Raw genomic sequence first — 6,681 nt, 5'->3', positions numbered from 1 at the left:
ATATTTAATGTATTTCCAAATGTAATTGTAAATAATGTACAAATTTCCATAGCTGTAGGACATCGACTTAATGTTAATTTCCACTCAATTCGTACATAAGCCAGCCGCACACCTTTCAATTGTAATATCGTAAATTTATAAAGCAAATATTATATTTGTACACACACAAACAACAATAATAGAGCAAACACAGCAACTCCCTGTGGCACACACACACACCAATACATATATGTCTACACACATACAGCAATAAGCGACGCATACATATGTATGTCTGTATTTTCTTTGTGAGTGTTTTAAACATAATGTTGCATAAAAACATAATTATTATTATTAATTATATTATTATTTTAGTTAAACGTAATTTATATAATAAACAAAAATACAAATAAAATGTGAGTGTAAAAAAATAATTCTTAAATCTCGTGTTTTAATTTTTGGCTGGCATAATGGGAATGTTTTAATTCACTTTAAGAGTGGTAAGTAGCTATGAAGTAGTAAATAGCTTGACCTTGCAAATGATTTCAAAATCGTGAAGCTTTGAATATAATACGCGACCCATGAGCTTGGAGAGAGCTGATAAATGTCTGACATATTGTATGCAATATCAGCTTAATGCACATTGGAGGTGTGGACATTATTCTGCCAGCAACTAAGATGGAATGAACAAGTTAATAAAGTTGTATCGCAGTCAAAAGATTCTTACTCAGCGTTATTCATTTTTAAAGTTATGTATTCAAACTCAATGAGAAGCTAATTTTTCACGACGTTATCAAAATGTGAGCCTTGACTCATATCTCTGAGAGTGAAATGTTTAATAATAAGTATTTCCGTTGAATGGTTAGCCCGGGCTAAAATGTAAAGTATTGATAATCATCTTATTTAGTTGTTTAAATGAAAAGAAAAAAACCTTAAGAACAGATGAATTGTTTATAATACAATGGCTTGTTGTTTGTTGAGCCAATTGGCCTTAAAACTGAAAGATGATATTTCTTTTCCCTTTAGGTATCTTTAAATACATTTATTGTACAAACATAACAATCTTAAGAACATTTTTTGTATTGCAGATCATTAAGAAATAAAGCAACAAAAAAAAAGTTATCAAAAAATTGTATTAATGTTTAGTTTGCTTTTTTCATGACATGGTAATTCATTTAATGAATAAAACACAAAACAATATATATATACATATTTGGATCAATGTCGCAGACTTTGGCATTCAGCTAAATTGAACTTTTATTTATTATCATAATTATAAAAGCTAAAACTATTTGCACCCAACATTGAGCTGCTAAAATTCAATCGAATTATAAAACTAAACAAAATGGGGAAAATGCAAAACACCAATTGAATGATGCTGGGTATAATAAATATAGGATATGTATCAACTGAAATTGTTTATAATTTGTTTCTAAGATAGACTTTATTGAATTGCTTTACATTTAAAATGAATTGCTCTTAAAAATGTACAATTGCTTCTAAACATAAATAGCAGAGAGTATAAAAGAATTAATTTTATTCTCTAAGTCAAAGTAAGGGACGCATATTCGAATATTTATACAGCCCCAACTGGCAACATATGCTATCTCCCTCCAAGGCACTTATTGCGACCTAAGCAGATCACAGTTATATACAATTCTAGCTATCACATAGAAGCAGCCAATGGACTACAAAAATATCTTGATACTCTTGCAGAGTGGTGCAAACGGTGGAACTTAAAAGTCAATCCACTGAAAAGTACAAACCCATGTTTCACTCGCAGAAGACTATTTATGACTACACCTGAAATACAATTAGAAGGAGTCACTCTAGACCAGCCGTCGCAAGCGAAATACCTCGGAATTACTTTGGACAAGAGCCTCAGCACATCTGAAGGCTACGGTAAAAAGATGTAAGCACAGGATCTAACAACTTCGCTGGCTGATTAATCGAAAGAGCACTTTGCGGGTCAGGGCGTTATATGCACATTGGCAATACCAATATGGCTCTACGGAAGTCAAATTTGGGGAATCGCCGCTAAGTCAAATTATAAACGATTCCAGGAGCTGCAGAAGCGTGTGCTGCGACAGATCACAGACTGTCCCTAATATGTGCGAGGCTCTACACTTCACAGAAATATGAAGCTCTACACAGTGGAGGAATAAATGGGGCGTACAAGCCGATACACGGACAAATTGGTGAGGCACTCCAGCTTGCTAGCAAGAGGCCTATAACCTGCTAGATCCTTAAGGTGACTCCGTCGGCAAGGGTTTGCACAAGCAATTGATCCTAGTAGGTTAACTCCTCATAGACTCTATGAGGTTACATTCCATAGCTGTGATGTTATTGTTTGCTTTTCTTTCGACAATTCCTTCACTTACTAAATATCTTTATAAAAAAAAAATAATTTTATTCTCTTTGAGTCATTGAATATTGCAACACTTTGATTCGTGAATTGAATTGTCAAACCAATAGAAAGCTGAACGAAAGTCTAATATAATTAGCAACAATTTGAGTTTCCAAAGCTATAACTAAACTAATGAACTAAAATTTCCAAGAGTTTTAGCTTTTGCGGCTAAATTGAGTGTACGAAGAGAAGAAGAAAAATGTTCAGAGTAAAAGCAAAGCCAAACTAAACAGTTTGCTTTAGTTTATCATGAAGTTTGATTTAAGCCTTGGCTTGCCAGTTGTTGGAATTTATTCAAACATTGAACAAAGATTTGGTTTTCTAACTTAAGAAGTAAAAATGAGAAATGTGCCCAGCATGCAATTTCGAGTTGTCTATCAAATCAAAGCTTGAGCTAATCAGCAATAGCTCAGTATTGACTTTAGCTCTCTGGCCATGCTCGGAAAGACTTGTGCACGCCTAAGAATGTGGGCAAACAACTTAATTAAGACTGCATGCATCTTGTGCAGCACTCGATGGCAATGGAAACCACAACCTACATCACTAGTCTAGCCTACACTCAAGGTCAAGTGCCAAGTGAAAGCGGCTTCAAAATTATCCTTGTTGTGCTTGTTGTTGCTGTTGTTGTTGTTGTGTCTGTTATTGCTGAAAGAAAACAATTACTTTGGCACTTAGCAGCTTAACACATCAGTTTGCAGTGATGCAAAACTGGTCCGGTCCGGCTGCAGTTAAATGGGAGAACCCAAAGCCGGAGCGAAGCGGGTGCTTAGCTGGAGCTTCGTAGCAGTCATGACAAACGTACAACTGAAATGCTCAAGGTCATTTGGCTGGTGCATTCAAAAGGAGTTTGGACCGGCAGTGGCTGAAAAGGGGCGAAGCCAGGACGTTCATGAATGGCAAGTGGCTTTCATCTTGCGAGACACCCACACACACACACACACACACACACAGTCAAAACAACAACAACAACAACAAGTACAATAATCGGCTGGCTAAAGGGTCCGTACTCGGTCAGCCTTGAATGGCAAACGAGCAAGAGCAGCAGCAACTCACAAACAACTTCCTTGTAGCAAGGATTCAGTGCCAGCCAGCCAGCCAGCCAGTCAGGCCGTCCGTCCGTCCGTCTCTTTCAGTCCGTCCTTGGCAGCAATGCGGCTGTGGTTTGCTTGCCTGACTGCTGTCTGACTTCCGCCCCGCTCCGCCCCCTTCGTTGCCACAGCCTGTGCGTCTGAAGTTAAGCATTTGCGGCTGCTTGTAGCCCCAAAATCCCGGCTGCCTTTTCAGACAACGACAAGGACAACGACGTACGTTGAGGAGAACTGACTCTGCTATCCATCTTGACAAGTGGCTTGCCGCCATGAGCCGAAGCCGAAGCCTTAGCATTTGCCACACAGGTGTGTGTGCATGTGTGAGTGTGTGTGGGCATGGCTTTGTTGCTTAAACGCTTGGCAATTGGCATTGGCCTGGCCTGCTGCTGTTGCTGCTGCTGCTGGCAAAGATGGCGACGATGCGGCTGCACTCGAGAAATTACAGATAATTTGTTAAATATGGCACAGCATGTGAGAGTTCAAAATTGCTAAGGCAAGCAGCTTAAGTGGCAAAGGGGCAGTCACTGAAAGTGAAAGTGCACACATCGAGACTAAGAGCGAAAGAGACAGAGAAGGCGAGAGACAGGCAAATGTTGCTATGTCTGCTAGCAAAGTCAAGTTAACTTGAATTGAGTCGCGTCGAGAGTCGAGACATTTTGCTAGACATTTGCAAATGTATGTGTGAGTATCTGTGTGTGTGTGTGTGTGCGTTGGCATTCCTCAAGGTTGTTGCTTGCGACATGATTTCAATTTTACTTTAGACTGCCAGCCATTTTGCCATATGTGTGTGCAAAGAATTGCCTGTGTATATGTGTGTGTGTGTGATATGCTCTGGCGCCCACTGTATGTGTTTGTATGTGTGCCGCCTCACAGGAAGCTGTTGATAGTGTAATGTGGCAACATTATTTGCTTGATTGCTTTATTTTACGCAAAAGGTGTTTGTGGCTTGACACCAGACACACACACACGCACAATAGCCTACATGTGTGCATATGTGTGCGTGTGTGTGTGTGAGTTGTTGAACATCTTTGAACATTTTGCTTAAGTAAATGTTTGTTGTCGAAATTTTCTGTACATTTATTAGCTCACTTATGTGTATGTTGCCTTGCCCCCGCACTGTTGCGTGTGCGTCTCTGTGCTGCCCCCAAATAAAAGCAAAGAAAATATTTTCTGTAAATAGCCTTTCAATTTTCAGTGCAATCCCCAAATCGTTGGCTGCATAAGAAAGCATGCATAGAGATTTATGTGCAAATACACTTGTGGCTGCCTTTCTGGTCAGCAGTCAAGCCAAGGAGCAAGCCGGACGAACGGACGGACGGAGGGACATCAAGACAACTGTGCTGCATGTTGTTGCACATTGGACAATTGGCTTTTGTGGCGACGTGTGAAAGTGTGAAAATTCCTTAAGGATGCTTGACTTGCATAATTGCATGTGATTTATTGAGTTTACAGGCATAAGTGAGCAGCCCGAAACAAGTCGAAAGTGAAAACTCTTAAATGCTTTATGCGAATTTTAAACGCATGGAATTCTCTAATTGCTGCCGCATTTGTGCACTTTAAGTTTTTGTTTGGCACATGGGCTGCTAAGCTGACCTGCTTAAAAAATGACGATGCTGCGATGCTAAAAACTACAAACAAACAAACAAATATGCAGATGTGGCATATACACAAGCATATAAGCCAAAGCTCCCCCCCCTACTGTGGCAATATTTTAATTAAAAATTCAATTTTAATCAATGCATTAGCAAAATGTCTCGCTCTCAGCTCGCCAGCTAGCTGGCAGCACAGGCAACGCTTCCAACTTCCATTTGTAGATTTAGAGGCAAGAGCTAGGCGGGCCATGGTGGTTGGAAGGCTGGGGGGCGCAACTGTTGTAAAAGGGGTAAAGCTTAGTGGGGTGAGCACAATCCTCTGCAGCAGCAGCAGCAAAAACACAAGTTTTATGCGACGTCGAGTTTGAGCATTGAAAAATAATAAAAATCGCTACAGCATAGAAAAAAAGAAACGAACTCTAGTATACACATATAAGGCTACAACAACAATAACAAGAGCTGCAGCAACAGCAACATTGACGATGACGAAAAAAAAGAAGAAATATAAAATAAAAGTTGCGCCACTCGAAACCAATAACGAAGGAAAAAATCTATGGAAAGTAGCCAGAACGAGCAGCAGCAACCAGACCAAGAGCCATAAGTGAGCGCCACTGTCTATGTATGTAATATATATATATATATATATGTGTGTGTTTGCATATATACATAGTGGCATGTCTGTAAAATGTGTTGCATTTTTATTATAACTTGAAAACGTTGATAACTCCGCCTATTTCTAACGAATGTGCGGCACTACGTTACGTATACGTAATGCCGAAGCAGCAAATAGTATAAAAATACAAAAAAAAAACACACACACAACACAACATTGCAGCGTATATAGAGTATAGAGAATACATTCGATTGAATTTAATATGCATGCATACAATGGAACAAACTCACACACACACACACACACACACACACACATGGCGAGCAGTGGAGACATGAATATGAGTAGCAGGGACAGACGGTGGAAAGTAAGTGGAGTTGGTATCACAAGGCAGGCAGACAGAGGCAACGTTGTTTAGGCTGTGATTGTGTGGGGGGCAGCTGTACTTCGTGCTTGAATTGGAATTGGCATAGGAGTAGCCATGAGCATGGGCATGGGGTTAGGTTAGGTCCAACGCAGCAACTCGCAGCATCAAATGGCAGCGAACAGAAGAAAGCCCAAGCACAGGAGCCATTGGTGACGCTTTTCCAGTGCCTGCCCTGTGTCACATTTAAAAATTACAGACGCAAAAATTTGCATTAATTAATAATTATTAAATAGTCGCTAAGATATTCGAAGCAGACATCTAAAGAAAAAATAAAAAATGAGATCATCATTACTGTTTCCCATACCGGGAATTGAACCCGGGCCTTCCGGGTGAGAGCCGGATATCCTAACCACTAGACAATATGGGATGATTGCGATCCATTGTCGAAATTTAATAGATTAACCTACTTAAGCTGATCGCAACACACAGCGATTTACTAAAAATAAAACGCATACGTCTTAATATATAAAATTCAATTTAAAAGATCGCTGCTAAAATTGGAATTGCTATTTTTATCATATTGAAGAGCCTTAAAATAGAATATAAAGTTCCAATTATCATGCTGAATTATCAAT

At 39.4% G+C, this 6,681-nt stretch overlaps 1 non-coding gene across 1 annotated transcript; it reads right to left on the bottom strand.

Annotated features, from left to right (window-relative positions):
• Positions 1–6,401: 6,401 nt before the first annotated feature.
• On the bottom strand, positions 6,402–6,473 carry Trnae-cuc. The gene has a single exon. It is a non-coding gene; the product is annotated as a tRNA-Glu (tRNA).
• Between the last annotated feature and the right edge of the window lie 208 nt (positions 6,474–6,681).

This window comes from Drosophila busckii, chromosome 3L (assembly GCF_011750605.1).
Source record: "Drosophila busckii strain San Diego stock center, stock number 13000-0081.31 chromosome 3L, ASM1175060v1, whole genome shotgun sequence".
Taxonomy (NCBI): Eukaryota; Metazoa; Arthropoda; class Insecta; order Diptera; family Drosophilidae; genus Drosophila; species Drosophila busckii.
Note: the sequence above shows the minus strand (reverse complement) of the source record. Positions and strands in the feature narration are given on the sequence as shown.